At 42.7% G+C, this 21,480-nt stretch overlaps 1 protein-coding gene across 3 annotated transcripts in view; it reads left to right on the top strand.

Moving 5' to 3' along the window:
• Positions 1-18,157: 18,157 nt before the first annotated feature.
• ZNF704 (zinc finger protein 704) overlaps positions 18,158-21,480 on the top strand; it is an 89,212-nt gene continuing 85,889 nt past the window's right edge. For 2 of the 3 annotated variants that reach the window (XM_030446003.1, XM_030446004.1), the window contains exon 1: positions 18,265-18,346. The gene's annotated coding sequence lies outside the window, so the exon portion shown is untranslated. Of the gene's footprint in view, positions 18,347-21,480 lie in introns of all 3 variants that reach the window. The other variant, XM_030446005.1, reaches the window with a different exon arrangement.

Here is a 21,480-nt window from a genome sequence, read left to right as displayed (position 1 = left end):
GAGGCTGATCAGCATGTAGTTCCCTGGGGACTCCTTCAGTTTATTTTTGGTAGGAGTGACATTTGCTTTCCCCCAGTCTTCATGCACCTCTCCAGGTCACCACGATTGTTTGAAGATAATCAGCAGTGGCCTTGCAATGACATCAGCCAGCTCTCTCAGCACTTTTGGGTGTATCCCACTGGGGCTCATGGACTCACATATGTCCGCCTTTTCTTTAGTTTTTCTGTAACCTGATCTTCTTCTATCAAGGGTATGTCTTCCTTGTTCCAAACTTTCCCTCTGCATGCACATCCTTGGATTGCTGAAGTCTGGTCTTACTGGTAAAGACTGAGGTGAAAAAGGCATTCAATACCTCAGCCCTTTCATGTCCTTTGTCATCAGGGCCCCTGACACCTTCAGCAACAAGCTCATGTTTTCCCCAGTCTTCCTTTTGCCTCTGATATACTTGGAGAAGCCCTTCTTGTTACCTTTGACATCCCTCACCAGATTTAATTCCTGTTGATCCTTGGCTTTCTAAACTGTGACCCTGCACATATGGGGAGTGTCTCTATATTCTTCACAGGGTACCTTTCCGTGCTTCCAGCTTCTGTATGCTTTCTTTTTCTGTTTGAGTTTTGCGAGGATCTCCTTGCAGCTCCCAGTCTTTTTTTCTGACTTCCTGCCCCTTAGGATGGATTGCTCTTGACCTTAGAGGAGGTGAGGATTAAATATCCATAAGCTTTCTTGGACCCCTCTTTCCTCCAAGGCCTTATCCCATTGAACCCTTTCAAGCAGATAGTATCCAGCCACTTCATTTCCCAAATAAGTGGATCCTTGTCGAAAAATAGTACCATGACCTTGTTTTCAACCATTTAGTGTTTTATCAAGTGTGGTTTGTTTTCCCCACATAAACTGTCAGTGAGTTTAAAGAATATAAATAGCAATAAACTGTAAAAGTATGTTAAGGTATTTGCAAATCTAGAGCTTCTTTCCCTCCAAATTTTGCAGTGTAGGTAACACGTCAGGTACATGATTGAAAGATGTTGATTGCCACATCCTTGTGAAGTTTCTGTAGATGACACTAAAAATACAGCTAAGTGGAAAGATGACAAGGATCCTGTCCTTTGTAATTATCAACTAAAACAAAACAAAAAACTTTAACGTCATTATGGAGGATACTTGTGAGAGCGTTATAGCTCCAGATGCTTAACACGAAATGTTACATGCCTGAGTTGATGGATTCAGAAATGAAATTCATGAATTCTCCATGTTGTGGCAGAAATAAAAAGCTTGCCATTAAGCTGCCAGTAATTTCCTAACTCATTTCTGTACCTGATGAACAGATTTTGTAGCAAAAGGATGAGAAAACAGCCAATTCCCAAAGTCCATGGGCTTGGATAGCTTTAGTCTACTTACTGTTTATAAAAATACACATCTGCTTGTAATAACAGCTGCTAGTGAACAACTTCTGTTCCTGCCCATTTTATTGTGAGCAATATTTGTGCTGCAGGGGATGTAGCTCTCACTCCACTGAACACAAAAGAAAGTGTGAAGCCCAAAGACAATTTTGGATAAGCATGGCCATCCAGAGAGATTGCCAAGTCTGTTCCTAATGGGAAGAAGGTTGATACCGCAGGGTACAAGAAACTATTGTTTGTGCCTGATGGGGTGGAAGAGCCAGGAGGAGAAAGAAAAGGATGGGAAACAGAATACAGTCAGGATTAATTTTCATTTCTAAGATTCAAAATCTACAACTAAAATGCCAGTCTTGGGTTCTGGCAGATATGCAGGGCAGCAAGCATTCTCCATATAGATGTCTCAGAGTTCTGGGAGGGTTTATGTTCAAAACAGTGACTTCAGAATTCAATAACCCTGGCAAATGTTAAGAGGAAAGCTTTGGCATGTGTGAAAGATCTCATAAAGAGGGGCGAGAGGGACTGCTGCCAGAAGATCTCTGTTTTGAATCCAGTTTCTCTCTGTTTCAATGCTTGTTCATTAAAGCTGCTTCCCTACACCTGGAAAAGAGAGACAAAGGACAGGGAGAGGATGAAGCTATCAATTTTGAACAACTGTTCACTACTTGCTTTGACACCCCTAGGATTCTGGCGGCACATTCCTAAGTGAAATAATTACAGACTATGCCTCCTGACTTGAATTTGGTTTGGGCAGTAACAAAGGCTTTTTTTTTTGGCAATTGGGCTTAATCTACAAACTGAAAACAATGTTCAGTGTTTCTTAAAAACAAACAATGTTCTTATTGTTTGCTAAGGCTTGTTTTTGAGGTAGTTTTTTTTGTTTGGGGTTTGTTTTTTGCTTTTTTGGTTTTTTGGGGTTTTTGTCCTCTGGTGCTATTTTGAGTTCTAGCATGTCTATTGTACACAGGCTGGAGCACTCATTCTGGCTGTTTACAACAATTTCCCTCGTGTTGCCAGGCTTTTCTTCTATAAAGCATAATTTTGGAGGCACCGAACAAAACAAGCCACAATGTAAATAAACTGAATATGTGTGAAAAATGTTGGCGCAGCATCTCTTGGAATTGTCTCTAGCCCTAAAACCATCATGAGAGTGTGAAACACTCATGACAAGCAAAAAGAACAGTAGGTACCTACTTGTGTCCAGTGCTAAGGGATTGTTTAATTTGTGCAAATCTGGAATTTAAAAGATTTCCCTCATTTCAGTGTCTTTAGGATAGGCTCTGGTGGTTATCCCATTTTACTCTGGCTACTCTGAACTCACCACAGTCACAGCTCTTGTTGCCACTGATGTGACTGAGACCACTGATTGCAGAGCTTGGGGAGACCTTTTTGGTTGCTGTAGCTGGAAACTGGTTTTGTGGGGCAGCCATGCCTGGCTGGCCACATCTGGGAACTAATAGGGGATAGAATCACTCTGTACCATTGTGCTTTCATGTTCTCCACAAAAGGCCTACCTAGCTCTCTTGATGCACACCTGGGAGTACCTTATGGTCATAGGACAAGCCCAGTTGTTTGCTGACTTTATTTAAACTTTCTTGGGAGAGAGTTAAGCAACACACCATCTCACTGTGATGTGGGTCCCCTGAAGAAACAAGCAAAGAGTGAAGCAATGGGGTGTGCTCTTGTTATCAGTTACCTCACCCTCAAAGACAGCTTTGTAGATGGCTACAGCACAGCATACACCAGCCACATAATCTACATAATGTGTAGATGTGGCATCTCAGGATATGGTTTAGGTGGTGGGTTGACAGTTGGACGTGATGACCTTAGAGGTCCTTTCCAAACTTAATAATTCTATGCTTCCATGAAAAGGGCTGCTACTTACTGGATGCATTATCCTGATCAGTGTCTAAGTCTTCTTATCTAGTGGGTATCTCAACAGAAAGTTTCATATGTGCAGAAAATTAGGGATATGTTTAACACAAAAGAATGAAAAACATTGCACAAAAACAAATAAACAAAAAACATTTTAAAAAACCCCACACCTTAACACACTGAAGCATACAGTTGTACTGTAAATTCTCTCTGCCAGCTTCATAACCTAAAGCAGGTGTCAGCAGACCAGAGCTTGTGTCATTTTCCTTCTCACAGTTAGAGCTGTCACATGCTTGTCCCTGCAAGCTTGGGGACAGACACAGAAATCCTCACTGATGACTCACTTGTTGTCATAACCTCACTGGTATAAAAGTTAGGCAAGAAACACAGCTCTTGTGAATGGGTGTCTAATCTCCTCTACACAGTAACACATGCACCATCTCAGTGTTAAAGAACAATCTGACAAGATATTTCACCACAAAGGGACAAGAACACTGTCACATACTTAAGTGTGAGGAAAGTTGTTTCCAAGTCATCATCACAACAAAATGACAAAGGCAGATAATAAATAGGCTTATGAATTTCTCACAAGGTGGATGCCACTGTCCCCCAGGTACAAGCTGCCCCAACTTGAACATGCACTCAGATTTGGGAGCAGTTTTGGAATGCCCAGAAGTATTCATTGCTGGAATTACTTCCTCCTGAATCTGAAATAATTAGGCTGGCCCAAAAAATTATTAAGTAACTCAGAAATGGTAACTCAGTTTTGGTAGACTGTCTGATCACACACACCATCACAGAAAGGAAGAACCTTAGATACCTTTCTATCTACCATTTGCTTAAGAGATGGTTACAAACACTGAACAGTTTTCTGATGAGCTGGTAAAAAACTTTGTCCAGAACCTCTGAGAGCCAGCAGTGCATCTCAGATCACCTCAAGAATGAGGTCAGCAGCACTGTGACACCTAATGTTAGAAAGAATTAGGGCTGCTGCCAGTGGGATTTCCCACACAGAATATGTACACATGCTATGTAGAACACAGACAAGATAAATTCAAAACTTCACAGGCATCTCAAATTTTCTGGAAAGCTGCAACAGAGCTCGTGTTTCCTAGAGGTGTCAGAGACATTATATGAATTGCATGGCTGATCTGCCCATCTGCTAGATATAGCTGACTTTCACCAAAAGAAGAGGGATTTTTTTTTCAGCTTAAATCAGTGTGGACTCTTCAGTGCATGTTTGCTCAACTTAGTCCAGTTTCTTCACCATAATTCTACTCATCTCCTCAAATTCACGCTGTAATTTATTTTCAATATGCACTCTTCCACTTCTTTGGAAACCTAAGGAGGTAGTTTGTCAAGGAAGTTTAAGAAGGAACTGCAATGAACTTCAAGGAAGCCATTGGCTTGCCAACCTGAGGATTGCAAAAGGGAAGAAGAAATTGATTCCTCTTCCTTCCCCATTTTCTTTACACCTAAATCTAAAAAAACCCAAAACAAACAAACAAAACTCCAAAACAAACAAATTTTTAACTACAGTGAGATGTTGATTTTAAGTGTATCACTGAATCATTCTCCAATTTTTGTACAAGCTACCTAAATGGCAGTGACACAGTATTAGAACTTTATATCTCCAAGCACCACTTGGTGTAGTTAAAGAATACAGTAAAGCTGAGACTAATTTGCTGTGAATACTGGTGCACTAGACCACAAGGCTGTGTGTCAGTAGAAAGCTGCACATGACACACAAATTACAGGCTATTTTTTGTTGTCAAACTCAATCCTTCATTCAAATGACTACATTGTCAGAATCCTAATTATTTGTTAGAAATGCTGTAGCTTGTTAAAAAAGGGCATCAAGTCTTTCTCTGTAAAGAGAATGTAAAATGCCATTGCATTACAATTCCAAGCCAGTTGTGAAATATTCCATCATTTAATTTACAGCCTGTTTTTCTCTACACGGGCTCTGAATACAGAATCATCAATTGTTATACAGTATTAGCCCTATGATGGACCATGCACTATTTTTTTTAGCCCCAAATGAATGCCATTAGTTTCTTCCTCATTATATCCTGTTTCTCACAGTTGCTGTCAGGCAAACTGGAAAATCTTGTGGTTTATTCAGTCATCTTACTCTTCGTCAGCAGTGGGAATTTTGGGTGGATTAAGTAACAATCCTTCTGGTTTCATCTAGTGCTACCAGGTTTCACTGACATGTTTTAAAATTCTTCATTACCAAGCAAATGTTCAATGCATGTGCTGTAAGCCACTTCCCTGACTTTAACTCTTAATGAAATTTGAGTTTGATCAGTGGAAAAAGCTGAACAGGCCCAGTTCCTGATGGTGCACATCTACATGAAAACTTGTAGCTTAATAATGCTTCCAGGGAACAAATGCACCAAAATAATACTATTTCTTGCCATTGATGGTATCTTCAGGAAAGGTCAGCATGCCAGAATCAAGATATCTGGAGCGTAATCTGATCTCAAGGACTAGAGCTCTGTATTTTTTTTTATTATTATTATTATTTTTTTTTTTTTTTTTTTTTACCTTGGGTGGAAAATATTAACAGCTGAAAGATGTTTTAGCCACAATGTGACTTATGCTGGAAGCTACATAAACCTGTAAAGTTATTTGACCCCAAGGGAGCACAGCCCAAAACAGGTTTGTGAAAACACAGTAGCAAAGTAGAGTCACAAAGAGTAACAGTAACAAAGTAACAGAGTAGAGTAACTAAGACCAGAGATACACTGTGGGAAAATGTCTGTTTGAATACATAACCAAAAGCCATTTTTTTAACACCTTATAGCAGCATGATTATAGATCTAATTGAGCAAGGTTTGGCCCATCCCTGGAAGCATTCAGGTTGAAGGAGGCTATGAAGAACCTGATCTAGATGCACATGTCCCTGCTCATTGCAGGGGAGGTTGGAGTAGATGACTTTTAAAGGTCCCTTCCAACACAAATCATTCTATGATAAGATTTTAGTACATCTGTTAGCAAGTAATGAGGCAGAGGTAACTTCACATTGTGGGTGGCAGTTAAGACACTGCCTTTAGTGAAACCTTGCCCTAGATTGAACAGCCCAAGGCTACAGTATTTTTCCCATCCAGCATCATGAGCAGCAGGTGGAAGTGATCAGTGGCTCACAGCTCAGCTGATCTGGCACTTGAGAGGAGAGAAGTGACAGCAATTCTCCCAGGGAGGCTGCTACCAGTGCCCATGTTTTTCATGGCTTATTGCAGCCATGTAGCATGACACTGACATAGCTGTCTTGCAAGGTTTTTATGCCACTACCACCACCTTTGGTTTTGTGCTGCTGCTATCAGAATGCACACCACGTACAGCAGTGAAGGCCCCGAGTGATTCACTGGGATTCTTTACTGGGAAACAGTACCTAGAGGACAGAGCAAGTGAAGATCCTGAATGGGACAGATCTTCAAAGAGTGGCCTTTAAGAAATCTCTGAAATACTATGAACAAATTGTATCCTTTGCTGCACACAGACTGGGATTAGAATAGCCAAATACCTTCAGAGGTACCACCATCAAGGTCTATTTGGGGGGAGTGGGGGTGTGCTTAGCATTCCTTAACACTTTCTACTTCTTTTACCTATGTTATGTCTGTACTGGTGGATCTGGTGAACTAAAAGCTCAGAACACTTCTTTTTAGCCCTTTGAGAAAGTCAATTTAGTAAATTTCTTTAGTTTAATAAGGAATTCACCATTTTCTGAAATGGAACCTGCTTTAGAGATGAATTGCTGTTCTCATGGAAAAATTGGAAGTTTACAGTTTGACTCGGTAGCAGCACAAGTCTTTTGGGGTCTATCTGCTTCCAAAGATTTAACTTTTTGGAAGGTTTGTAATTTTCTGTTTAATACATAAAGTAAAACTCTTGATCTCAAGAAATTTTTGGAAAAGAGAAAGAGGCTGATGATCCTTCTTCAAGAAAATTTTAAATATGTCAGTCCAGGATCCTGCTTTATTATACAAGGTTGTGTTATATTCATTGACAGAAGTAATGCAATAAACATCAATATAAGATAATGTTTAGCCACATAGTATTTCTTAATAACATGAATGAAAATAAACCTCATATTGCAAATACTCCTTCAAAAAAGCTGAACTCCTGGTTTAACTTCTTTATTACCACCTGGTTCTATACATTGAAATAAATGAGCAACAAAAGGCCTTGTTTTCATGACAGTTTCTTTAAATGAACACATTTTCATGATTTAGGTAATTATAATGGTGATGCCTTGCTGCAGCTGGAGTAAGAGAAATACACAAATGGAAGATTTTTTTTTTTTACACAGATCACCACACCATCATTACCCATCAGGAAATCTTACTTGTGTGACTGTTTTGCAGTGAGTAGTATAAAACAGGGACAGATTTACTAATAATTATTTTATTTTTAAATGTAAGCTATTCAGAGCCACTGAACTCTGACTGCACTAGAGAACTTCACCTGTTAACTACCTCCATTTCACAAAAGAAATACATCTTAAAACTGGGGAAGTAAGAGATTTAATTCAAATGTTCTAGTAGTCAGAAGTCCCTAGAGAAGACTAGGGACTGCAAAAGTAAAAGAAAGCTTCTCCAAGTGGTAACATACAATGTGGCTCATGCTCATGACCTTAATTGGAAAATTAAAAATTAAGATGATTGATGTCTCTAATATTTCTAGATTTCATTCCATGTATTTTGTGATTACTTCATAAAAAATACGTATCCATCTATTCCTAGTATCTCTCTGAGTGACTCAGACAAAGCTGAGGCATGTGCATGGGGTATGAAGACTAATTTGTTTTATTGCAGTGGAATAAAGAGAAACTTTTATAAGAAAACAATGCTGAACAGATGATTATAGATAAATTATGCCAAATTAAAAAGCATACTTGGCACAAATAGTTCAGTCAGACAAGAGCTAAATGAGGTCTGCACATGTTAAGTGCTAACAGGTGTAGAGATTAATGAAGTCATTGTCATAGAAAAATAAAAGAGGATGCTTATCTGATGTCACCTAAGGTTTTACTGTTGTCCAGTCTCTAATTCTTGTGGCCAAATGAGACATATGGCCACATCAGGACACATAACTGTGACTCCCTTACTTTAAAACCACTGACCTCTTTCTGCTCAATTGAAGAACAATTTCTGTTGATCTTGAATTGGGAGAGAGTTTTCTTTATGAAGAGGGAGATAATACATAGACATATGCAATGTATTCACCCAAAATAAACAAAAGAGTGGGGGCTGCATTCATTAATAAAACCACAAACAGAAGTGGTTTTGTATCTCAAGGAAGCAACATAAGAGGAAAGCAGAGTTTAGAATTTAAACTTGATTTTCAATGGATGGAGAATCAAACAGCAACAGAGAGCAGAACTGCAAAGTATTATCCATTCAAAGGCAAGAACACACATGAAAATTACTACTAAATACACTGTCACAAATGTCTTTGAGATCAGTGAAGAGGTGACATTTAGTGAGATGGCATTGCTCAAAACCCACTAATCTCCATGAGCATACAGAGATTCAAAGCAGACCAGAGAGCAACCCTTTGTTAAGCATAATAAAGAATTTGCTGTATTCAAATGAAGCCACAGCAAAGCAGATGCTTGCCAGTGTTCCAAGGGAGAGGAAAGCTAGGAAATTATAGACCCTTCATCTCAATGTCTGCACTTTGCAAAACAAAGAGTACAACTGAGGAGTAAGCTTGCAAAATGCATGTGCAAAGGAGCATCCTTCTCTGTAATCTACTTGCAGATAACTAGCATGGATAGATGGTGTTGGTTAACTAATATCCTTTTTGAAAGAGCTATGCTGTATTTTAGTCATTAAACTTAAAATTCTCACAATAACAATTAATGTGGCAAGCAGCTCACCTAATGCTGTAGCAGAAGAGGTTAATTCTCCTCTAACATCAGTGTCTGTTGTTCAGTAAGAACTTCATGCTACTGTAGGAAAAAAGTAATCTAGGTCTCAAGTCTCCTAAATCTGGGTTTTGCAGACAGCTGAATTTGTGAGCAGCCAAAGGAGCCAAAACAGACAAACAGAAATAAAATTATACCAATTTTTAACAAGAGTTGTATCAAATACCTTCAGGACACTTACCTGTGTCACACATAATTATGCCAAGCCTCCTCCACAAGCGTGTCATGTCAGTTTGAATACTTCTCCCCTGTCTAAATAAACTGCCTATGAAGAAGAGTTGTGTTGAAGGGAAAATTGCAAGAAAATAAATATTAGAAACACAATTCTCGGTTTAATCAACATTTCTGCTACCATTCACTGCCCTGGGGCTACTTTCCTATTCCTACCTGGTCCTCCTGCCCCTCCACACTCTTCTTTGCTGTCCTTGCCCTATGACTATAACAATCCTCTGCTGTTCCTGTTGCTCCTTCTTTAAGATGTTCCCCGGGGCCACTCACTATCTCTTTGTTTTCTGATTTGAGCCTGTGTTTATCTAAGCAATATGTTCCAAATGACTCAGACAAGGCGGTAGACTTTTGATTAAACTGTAGCTCAAGTGAAACTCATTATCTTGCCATATACACCAGACTTGTGCCCTGTGTTATCGTCTTTTCTCCAAGTATCTTTTAACTCCAAGAGGAGGGAAAGCTTCCAGAACTCGAGCTGGCTTTTCCCTGTGCTTTCCTCTTCCTTCTACCACTCAGCTGCTCCATTGCTCCAACAATACCTGGAGTAGCAATTAATTCATATTTTAAAAAATAATAATTTTTAATGCAAAAATAAATTTGTTCTATAAAAACTGGAAGAGAGCCCTTTGTATTTAGCATAATACTTTTGGTATCCTCAAGATGTTTTGTTGTTTTGGTTTTTTCTATATACACAAATCACAGATAATAATGTAACACTTCTACCAGAGGAAACCAGCAAAAAGCCCCCAACCAAACAGGTTTTGTGTTTCCAAAAAAACAAAAAAAAACAACCAACCAACCATTTAGAAACCAAAAAGCTTAGAAATTCAAGCCAAAATATTACACTTAAAAAAAACCCCAGAACACTAGAAAACACTTCATAATTTAGTTTTTCAATTTTACAGGAACTTCTCCCTCAAAACAAAACCAAAGTCCCAACCACCAGCCAGGGAAATAAATGACATTCAGTATTTGCAATGTAAGTGCTTTTCCTGGGGGATGGAGGGAAGTGCTTCAGTTGAAGTGAACTTGCCACAGCATTAACTTTTCTGAAACTTTTTAATAAGTGTATTTTACCTAAAACCCACAATGTGTTTAATATTCCATGCTTACATTTGTATCATGCCTGCACAGTAACTGCTGGAGCAAAAATTGTCCTAACCCAATTCAAGACATAGGCTCCCAGGTAATTAATTTCAGCTCAGCAATAATGAGGTGTAATTGACCCAAAGCTGGGCCATTTTATGTATTTGGCGATTTCTGGGCTGTTTATTTTTATCATTTTGAAACTTCTTTCCACAGAGGAATCTTACAAAAGCTGTATTTGGGTTTTGGTTTGTTGTTGTTTGAGGGTGGTGTTTTGTTTTGTTTTTGGTTGGTTGTTTTTTTTTTTTTTTTTTTGAAGGAAGCTTAAAGCTTTACTCAAGCTTCCGATATCCGTAATGGGGGCTTTAAGACGTTTATTTATAGCCAAGTGTAAAACTGATTATTCCAGACACCGCAGGGCCGGGCCAGGCCGAGCCAGCAGTGGAACCCGCCCGCCATGGCGAAGGAAACACGCAGTTATTAAACCCTGTCGGGACAGCACCGGTGACTGCCGCGTCCCTCTGCCCCCGGGCCCACTCTTGTTCCGGACCAGTCCGGGACAGTCCCGCTGCCCGCCCCCGCCACATTCCCCTCGGCGCAGCAAGCACCGCCTCCCTCGAGCCCCCCCAACCCCGGTTCTTTCCCTTCCCTTCCCCTCCCGTCCCTTCCCCTCCTCTCCATGTTGCTGCGCAACCAGCGCCCCGCCTGGGGGCGGCCGCCGGGCCCTGCATGGCGAACGGGCGAGCGGGCGAGCAGGGCCGACCCCGCTGACAGGGCCGCACATGTTTACGGGCGGCTCTCTGCCGGCAGGAGGGGAAATCCGAGGCAAAAGCTGAACAGGATCGCTGGCGGGGAGCATGGAGCGGGGGCTGTGGGAGCTCGGAGAGCCCTCCCAACCCGGGGGCAGCCGGGCGGGTGGGGCTGTGTGGGGAGAGCGGCCGGTGGGTCCTCCGGTGCCTGCCGGAGCTCATCTTGGGCGTGACAGGCAAAGGGCAGGTTCCTAGGGGGAAAAATTCTTGTATTGCAAACGAGTCCGCTTAATCCCTGTCTGCCCAGCTCCGGGGCCCGGGGAGGGGGGTGTTGGTGTGCCAGGGTTTTTTTATGGGGGAGAGCAAGAAGAGGTCAACCGGATTTCCCCCTGGAGAACAGGGCAGCTCGTTCCCGAAAGGGAACGGAGGAGAAAAGCAGAACAATTCAGATACGTATTTTTTAATGTAATTTTTTTTCCCAGCTTCTTTTTATTAGGGGAAAAACCATACACTCGTTTTTTCTTAAAACTCGTAAGGAGTTGACTGGAAGGAGCACCTCCGGAGAAAGCTGGATCAGGGATTTTACCTGAAACCAAACCAAAACAGACCCCACCAAAATTAGCTTTAACGAACCATCTTTACTTGCTACAAAATAAGAACGTGCATAACATGGAAAATTGCTCCTACATCTCAAGCTATTGACCTTCCTTTCAGATGATTAATGATAAAAATCTCTGAGGTGTGGGCTATGTTTAAATTATCTGCTAATCTGGTATATCCCTTCAATCTTAGTTGCAGCAGTATTTACTTCAAGAGCCTTAAGAGTTAATGTCTGTGTGGCATGCAAACCAAAAAAATCGAGTTCCGTTCAAAGCAGAGTATTCATGTCAAACATTAAGAATTCATGCTAATAAAATGATACTATCTTAGATGGAAAGATGATTAAATTTTTCTTCATTACTTGATATAGTGGACTAAATAATTTTATTGCTGGTATTGACTGACAGCTATATAGATTTTTTTCTTGGTCCCACAAGATTTACAGTGGAGTTTCCAGGTAGAATTTGAGGTTTGAAGTTCTGTTTTATGTGGTCTTGTAATATTTGTGTTTTACTGAGTGCCTGATCTAATTTGTTTATTTTGAAAGGAACAGCTAGTTACTTTCTTTGTAATTGCAACCTCTGCAAATTCATCAGTTTTCTTGGTATATGTTTAATCTGACTTACATGGTAAATTACACCTAAATTAGGACAGTTAATGAATACACTTACTTAAAATAGTATTGCAATTACAGTCTTTTCTGTAGCCTTCCTTTCATTCTGGTGTCATTTTAGGAGTTGTTCACACACTTTGGTGAGCGCAACTTTGAAATCCCCCCCCCCAAAAAAAACTTCTTTGTGTAAAAAAAACCCCATAACCAACCTATGTATATTATTTCAATTATGTGCCCAAGTATTTGCCTTAGAGAGGCCTGTGTTTTTTTGTGTTTCCACCCTCCATGTAGACTGATTTTAAACTTTTTTCTATCCCCTCTTCGTTAAGAAATAGTGTTTTCTCTTTTTTTCTTGATGGTGAGTCTATGCTCATTAAATAAGAAAATGTTAGGTTTTTTTTTTTTTTTCAAATTCATCCTTTTTTTCAGATTCTTGAATTTGAAAAACAAAACAAAAAAGGAAATTATTGTACGTCATTGTATAAGTACTAGCATAAATCTGAAGAGCTGACCTTTTTTCCTGGGAAACAAAGCCTTCTAAGAGATACAAACATGTAAATTGTGTGAAATACCGACAATAGGAAAAACTTACGGGGAGCGGGGAGGGGTTTTAAAACAGCCATGCAGTTCTGGTTCATGATCATTCTCTCACAGGTCAGGGATGGACCATCTGGAATTCCTTGGAATACCTGCGATATCAATAAGATTATTTGGAACTAGTAAATGTTTCAGAGCAGTAACTGAAAAGTGCAGCGTGTAATGGCTTGATGAAATTTGCAGCTTCATTCCGATGCATGGCTGGCAGTGGAACCTTCTTGGAGCAGGAGGCACAGCCTTGTCTGCAGCGTGGCATTTCACTGCACAGCAACCAGACACAGAAGTGACCTTGTGCTCCCTGCTCCGTTGATGAGTGGGGCGAAGGCACGTCTCAGAAGTGATGATTTTGCTTCCTGAGAAGGGGGTCAGAAGGCTGCCACATCTCCTTTTGAACAGCATCTGGTAGACAATTTGCTGCCTAATATTGCCAATCATTCCCTTGTTCTTGAAGGTGCCTGACTGTCCTCCCAGCTGGAGTGAGAACTTTAGTGATCACTATAAAGCAAAACAAATGCAAAGTTTACAAAGGGGGTGTGGAGGAGGCAGGTCCCCAAATAACGAAGTTGGCAGGGACTCAAATGCTTGGGATTATGAGAGAAGTGGAACACACACATGGTTGGTCCACATGCTGGTTTTAATACTAAAGCTCAAATAAATTTGTTGCACACTAAGTGAAAAGTGAGTGACTACTGGGGCAGCTCATGTTAAAGAAGTGTTGTGACTAAATGCACAGAACATTAAAGGTTTCTTTGCTTCCTATTAATGCTTGAATTTTAAAGTCATCAGTTTGCGAGGAGGTAGGAGCAGAGGGGATTGTGTCTCTAGTGATAAAAAGCCAGCTATTTATGGGCAAGAGGAAAAAATATTCGGAGACTAAAGGCAGCAAATGGAGAAATTTTCTCTTTCCTTTCAGGCACATCAGGAAAAAGGAGGGAAAAAAAAGAGAGAGCTAGCCGAGGCAGGATTCTGGGTGGTCCGACAAAATGCGCACTGCAGTGTATCCACCTGTTCCTGTGAGGAAAACTAAAGCACACCTGTACTTGTTAGCCCTGGCTAGTGCTTGTTGCTGCTTGCAGCTGCATTGCTGCATCCCATGTGTCTGATGGAAGCAGTTCTGGGACCAGCAAGCAAGGTGGTTACATGGTAGTGCCTACCTGAGCATTATGGAAGAATCTCGGCTTTTTGAAGCAAAAGGGACTCAAAGCCCAACTTGGTGGCAGGCAAGCTTTGCCTGCAGTCACAATCACAGTATGAAGTAGCAGCAGCTAAATGGAACAAAATGTCAAGGTGATCTGTAAATATTTATATTAAAATTGAGAGGAGCACTTAACTGAGAGATGGACTGTATAAAATTATTGGAAAATGTATCCTAAGAAAACTCCACACTGACATTAATCAGTGTAGACTAGTTAATGCAGTGCCGGGGAAAGCTATATTACCTTTTTTATGTGTCTAGTGCACAGAACTGAAAAGTTAGGCAATAATTATTCAAGATGAACTGCAAAGCTGTCACTGTAATTCACCTTCACAGATTGTTCTAGAAGAACAACTGGTGGGAAATCTACGTGCTCATATACAATTATAATTCAAATTGTCTCCTGTGTTTTTAAGAGTAAGACAGACTTTTTTTTTTGGAAATACAAACTGATGGCTAAGGTTAGAGGCGAAGGAGCATCTGAAACACTTCTGCTGTGTTGGAGAGCTGTATACACAAAGGGAGTGCAAATGTGCACATTAAGTTTTAATAAGCTAGGAAATCACTGACATGTAAACAGTTGTTATTACAGCCAGAGCCTGTACTTTCATTAGAGACATATTATGCTGTGGTACAATCATGAGGTATCTCTGGTTAGCTAAGTGTTACCATATTACCCCGTATATCACTAGAATTTACTTGATGTCAGAATGTGGCTATGGGCCAGAATTGTTCAGCAGTTCACCCCAGGAGTGCTAAGACTGAGTCTCAGAGAAAAAATGTTGATGGGTGATAGCAGATTATGCCTTCTTTTTTTGACTTTTAAGTGCTTGTGAATGTAATACTGAATGTGATACTGAGAAGGACTGGATCTAGGACTCCCTGGCTGTCCTTAGAAGACTTCCACCATAATTCAGCTTCCCTGGGAAGCACTGAAAGGGCAATATGAGTTCAGCTTCATCTTCATTCATGCTACAAGTCAGACAGACTGTAAGAAATGGAGCAAACAGTCATTTCTGTCTTTTGTTTGCATCAAATATTGTGAGAGAAGTTATTCTTACTACATCTCCAATCTGGCTTGCCTGGGAAGTGCTAGAAATTTTTAACCAATCTGTTGTAGAGTTGTCAACACTGGCTTCTCATTGCATTTGATAACTGAGCAGGAGTAAAATCATTAGCAGCTCAGATCACTAATCAAAAATCAGTGTTCTTCTCTAAACCCTTTCTTAGCATTGCCCTGCCCATTAACCCAGTGAACTCTGGACTGCTATTCCTTTTCCCTTCTGATCCCCAAATTATTTTGACTTCTTTCCCTTGACCAGAATCTGGTTCCACTTGTCCGCTGTCATGCTGCCCACATTTTCCAGGGTTCACCTGCTGTCCTGCTCTGCTTTGAGAGCTGAGGGGCCATGACCCAGCATCATCATGGGGGAGAAGACAATGGAACAACCCCTGGCAGGCAGGCCTGGCATGTTTTATCTCTAAGAATCTGTCTGAGCCTCTCTTCTTTGCTGAGTTGTTAAACTGAGAACAGCTTGATTATTGGTTAACAATCTCTGCTTTTATGTTCACTCATAAAAATCTCAGGGCAAGAGGCATCAAGTTATCTTCCAGTGGGTTCCAGAACTAACTTGACAAAAGGGCTGAATACAGAGTTCAAATAAAGGCAGAAGTGTAAAGTATTGCTGAAGTTAACAGACATGTCTGTGCAACTGTCCTTTTCATCACTGTTTTCCGTTTCTGATTATGTTCTTTCTCCAACTAAAACATACAGACCTTCAAAAACCCTAAGAAAGTCTCTCAGCATTTATCTCAGTATGTGGTAGAGAGAGCATTGGGACCTACAGTAAAGTAATCCCAGTAATTGTGAACACAAGCCATGACAGAAGATCACAATTAGATTTAGGTGGTATTCAAATGATACAAAATATTTTAAGTAATTTTAATGCTAGGAGGTATTATTACCTTGATGTACAAGTATGAAGGAAGTGAGAATACCATTTAAAATCACAGTGGAATTCATGTTCAAGGCAAAACTGAAGCAGAACATTTTGTCAAACCTAAACCTTGTTTCTGAACATTCAGTCTAGGAATAAAAAAAAGCTTTTTTTTTTTTTTTTTTTTTGCTTACACAAACCTAACCTTTCTGCAATATCAGCTTCAAAAATCCGTGACAGATCCGCTAACCAGGTATCAGAATCCTAAATACTCGTGCAGCAGCAGGAAGAAAAGACAGGACACCTCGGGGTGGTGCATACCAGGGGGGTTGACTGCTGCTCTGTTCTGCTGTGAGATGGGCTGGCCCAACATTGCAGTGCAGCTGATCAAAGCTGTGGTAAAATGCCTGGAAATGTCACTTTTAGATGGGTGAGGAAATCAGGCTGAAAGACTTCATATGCTTGAATTTGCCAGCGATTCTTTTGCAGATCTTGTCCAGAGATCCAGAGGCTCTGGGAACCTTGCAAAACTGAATAAAAACAACTGAGTTCTGGGGTTGGGTTGAGAAAACTGAAACAACTGGCACAGTTAAGTATGAAAAGTAACATCATTACTTCTTTAAGAATGGGTTCTGTATCTATAATTTCTCGCCTAGAAAGTGCTGCATGCTACATTCCAAAAGAAATAAATATTATTACTTTTAGACCATGACAAATTAACCTTCACCATGGAGGTGAAGCTTGGCTCCATGCTGGCATGTCATGTGTATGTGTGGCCTGTGGCATCTCTATGAAGTAGAATGTGTGTGGAGAAATGTGAACACTGAAAAGAGAATTACTGTAATTTGTGGAAAAAAAAAAAGCCTTTCAAAAAGAGCATTAAAAGGCAGACTTAAAACTTACTTACAGAGGAAGAGGTTAGGAAAAGCACATACCAATCTTAAGTATAACTCAATCTCAGGAGGTTTTAATAGATGGTAGAGAAACTTCTAATAAATTAAAATGGTGACTGTAATTACTGAAAGCTTGGACACTTTTAATTTAAAAAACTTTTCAGAAAGGCATTTAAAAACTTAAAGCACAGAAGTACTACCATTTAAACTGAAAATTACTTCCCTAACCATCCTAGATAGATTGCTCCACAGGCTGTAGATAGCTCTGCTTCCATTTTTCATCTCAAAAGAAATCCCAGACTCTTCAGCTTTTTTTTCCCTGAAAAGTTCCATGTTTTTCCATTTATGTTTTTTTGGGGGGGAGAGGTGAAATAATCTTATTTCACCCGAGACATCTGGCAGCCCGTCCCGTTTGCCTTTTAAGCAGCCCCGGCCCTCCTGCCATTTAAGCATTTAGACAAACCGCCGGCGGGGGTGCAGCGGCAGGGCCGGACCGGTACCCCGCTTCCCGGGAGTACGGGGCGAGGCAGGTGGGCGGCGGAGACCGGCACCGCGCCGCTCCGCAGGGAATCGCGGCCGCGGGCGGAGGCAGCGCGGCCCCGCGCAGCGCCTGGCGGAGCCGCGGGCGGCGGGAATCCAGTCCGGGTTTTGGTGCCGGGGACCAGCGGCGGTGAGGAAGGGCGAGCGGGAGCGGACCCCGCGCAGTGCCCGACAGCCGGGCCGGGCGGGCAGGCCGGCGGAGAAGGAGGAGGAGGGCGGCGGGAGCAGGTGGGGGAGCGGCGGGGCGGCCGTGCCCGCGGGCCCCCATGGCCGCGGCGCTCCCGCCGCACACACCCACCGCCGCCCCCCGGTGAGCGCCGCCGCCGCCGCCCCTTGGGCTCGGTGCTGCCGCTGCCCGCAGCCGGGGCTGAGCGCGGCGGGAGGCGGGCCGGGCAGGGCCGGGCCGGGCGGGCGGAGGCACCATGCAGGCGCGGCGCTTGGCCAAACGCTCTAGCATGGGCAGTCGGCGGCTGAGCGCGGGGCCGGCAGCCGCGCAGGCGGACGGGGTCCGGCCCCCCAAACCCGAGAGCGCCTGGAGGCCGCCCCGGCGAGAGGGCTCCGCCGCGGCGCTGGAGGAAGAGGACGAAGACGAGGACGTGGTGGTAGAGGTGGAAGAGGAAGAGGAGGAGGAGGAGGCCGGCCTGGAAAGCCCCCCCTCGGCGCTGACCGGCCACGGCAAGGGCCCCCTCCGGGGGAACCTGAAGGTGCGTCCCGGGGAGGGGGAGCACAGGAGTGGGGCGGTGGCGCCAACCGCCCGGCTCGGCTCGCTGCCGGCAGAGGGGCCCGAGCGGGGGTGGGGGGGCGGGCCAGGCCGGCCGGTTCCCGGGCTGGGCCGGGGGAGCGTTGGGGGTGGCCGCCGTGCCCCGCCCCGGGCGGGCTGCCTGCGGCTGGCGGCAGGACTCGGGCTTGTGGCGGGGCGGCCCCCGGGGGCGGCAGTGGTGCTGGCGAGCGGGGGAGGGAGGCGGGGGCGGCCGGGCTCGCGTTCAACAAGTCCCAGATGAGACAGGGGCCCGGTGCGGCCCGCCGGGAGGGCGGGGGTGAGCTGCCTCTGGGGGCTCTGGAGCCCTGGGGTGGAGGGGGCCGGTGCGGGCAGCTGCGCGGCTGAAAGGGGGCGTGGATGGGAAGTCACCCGAAGTAGTTTGGGTATCGGGAATAAAGACTTTCCTGGGCGAAGTCAGGGGTGGTGAAGGGTGTCCGACCCGCGCGTTTGCGCGGAGGTTTTTTTCAAGACTGAAGTGTTGGCCGCCGGGTGTGCGGGTTACGGGGTGCTGCTGGGCAGGGCGGTGGAGGGCTCCTGCCAGGGAAGGTGGACGTCGGATGGAGACCTGGACGAGAGGTTTGCGAAAAGTTTCTGAATGCAGCAGTAGTGCTGTGTAGAGGCCCGATTCAAATCCCATCGAAGTATGCTCGGGCAGTCCTCTGAACTCGGTGCGTTTTGGATCAGCCTGCTGGATGCTTGTGGGCTGAGATCCTGCAGGCTCAGACTTAATTACTTTATCTTGAGAGGTTTTCTGCAATTATTTTTCTCTTGGGATAACCCGGACTAGTAACGTTAAGTCTGTGTGTAGGTCTGTAGTCATGTGATAGGTGTGCGCTAGTTATGGAAAGTAAATGTATATCGAAGCTTAAAGGGTATTCATTTGGATAATTATTATTACCTGAGAAAGGATCAGAGTCGACCTGGTATTAGTGCCATATTACCAATGGGGTTTTTCCTGTATCTATTCCTATAAGAAGGAAAAAAAGGAACTAAAACTGAACAACAAAAGATCCTGAAATAAAAGCAGCAGTCAAAGTACAACTTATCCCCATATTGATTCGGAGCAAATTTGGCAAAGCCTTGACAGGATAAATCTGACCCAGTTAGGTTATTGGACCCTGTTCTTGTAACTAACTGTTCAGTCAGTCTTTCAAAGGCCATAAGATGTGGTTATGGTCTGGCTGGGTCAGACCCATCTGTGCCACTGAAGTGTGACAGGCTTGGATAATATTGTTGTTAAAAAACCTGTTCACACTTGACTTGTAGCTGGAGGATGAAGAGTTACCAGAATGGTGGTCTGGCCTCATATGTATACGCAGTGCATCAAAACTTCAAGGTGTAGAAGAGGCTTAGAGAAACTTTCACTCTGTACTTAATAGGTAAAAAATGTGGAATTCTCAAATGGAGCACAATAATCAGATGGATTATAGAGGTATAATCTGCATATAACATGGGTTATTGGAGTGTACTCTTTGTCAGCAGCATATTTTCAAGTAGTAGATCTTTTATAAAATAAATCAAGGTCGTTGGTATTTCTCTCTTGCATTTAGTACCATGTTTGCCTGTAAGAACATTGTGGTCACATGTCTTTACCTACTTGAAAAATAAGTCTGCCTCATATATGAGATGACTGCAATAATGTGTAGACTACTTTCAGTACATGTAAAATCTCAAGTTATCTGCAGCACTGTAGTTCAGTAACTATGTGCAGGCATTTACTGACTATAGAAGAATAATGACCTGCCTCGGTTTTGCTTTCATTATTTATACTGTTAAGTATTACAAATAAAAAAAAAACTTAATTAAATTTTTAATTTACATTTAATTTTTAATTAACTTTAATTTTTAATTAAAATTAAAACCTGTTAGAATTTAACATTTTTTAAACATTGCCTTTGCTTTTTGTGTATTTCTTTAGAGACTGATAAAAAGGAGTATGTGAAGCTTAATCTAAAGATTCTTCCAAGTAATTTTAAAGCAACAGATTAGATGTGAGAAAAGTGTGCAGTAAGTGAAAGCAGAAGACCAAAAGCAAAACTGCAGGAGTGTAGTAGGGATGGCACGATCAGTAGATCTGTACTGTACTGCAGTGGATTTAATTCACTTCATGGAAACTGATGGCTTTGGTGATCTGGAGAGAAGAGAATGAAGTAGGGTTTATCTGGTATGTGGAGAGCAAGCCTCACTGCAAGCTGCAGAGGTAAGCCAAGTTGCATGTAAACCACTAAAGCACTATGATTGAGGATTTGGGATGGTAATGAACATGGGCTTGTGGTAACTTGTCCTCATGGTGCAATGTTTTCTCTACTGCTATAAATATTAAAGGAGTTAGTGCTTTCTTCTGTTTAGTCCAGCTGAACTGCCACTTCATTTCAAGCCTGTGTTCTGCCCCCAGGTTTAGAATATGGACAGAGGACATTCCTAACCCAGCAAAATATGTGGGCTCTTCCTTTTTTTCAAGCATTATGTTTCCCTGGTCTCTTCCCTTCATCTTATCATAAACATCCATTAAATTATCCATTCTGGATACTGGTGTGTGAGCACTTCTTAGTCTTTTAAACATCTCCAGGAATGGTTATTCTGCCACCTGCCTGGCAGCCTGTTTCAGTGTTTGTTCTTTCAGCAAAGCAGTTTCTTCTAATACCCAGTTTAAACCTCCCCAGGTGCAACTTGACACAATTTCTTCTCATCCCGTCTCTTGATACTAAGAAGAAACCAACACCCACTTCACTACAGCCTCCTTTCAGGTAGTTGTAGAGAGTGATGAGGTGCCCATGTGCCTCCTTTACTCCAGACTAAACAAGCCTAGATCCCTCAGCCACTCCTCACAGGACTTGTGCTCTAGATCCATCACCATCCTTATTGCCCTTCTCTGGACTGGCGCCAGCACCACAGTGTCCTTATAGTGGGGGCTGCAGAACTGAACTCAGTACTCAAGGTGTGATCTCACCACTGCTGAGTACAGAGGCATGATCCCTTCCGAAGTCCTGCTGGTCACACTGATACAAGCCAGGATGCTGTTGGCTTTCTTGGCCACCTGGGCACACTGCTAGCTATTTTTCAGCTGGGTGTTGATCA

The sequence above is a fragment of the Calypte anna genome, chromosome 2 (assembly GCF_003957555.1).
Source record: "Calypte anna isolate BGI_N300 chromosome 2, bCalAnn1_v1.p, whole genome shotgun sequence".
NCBI classification, from domain to species: domain Eukaryota; kingdom Metazoa; phylum Chordata; class Aves; order Apodiformes; family Trochilidae; genus Calypte; species Calypte anna.
This window is presented reverse-complemented; position numbering and strand designations above follow the sequence as displayed.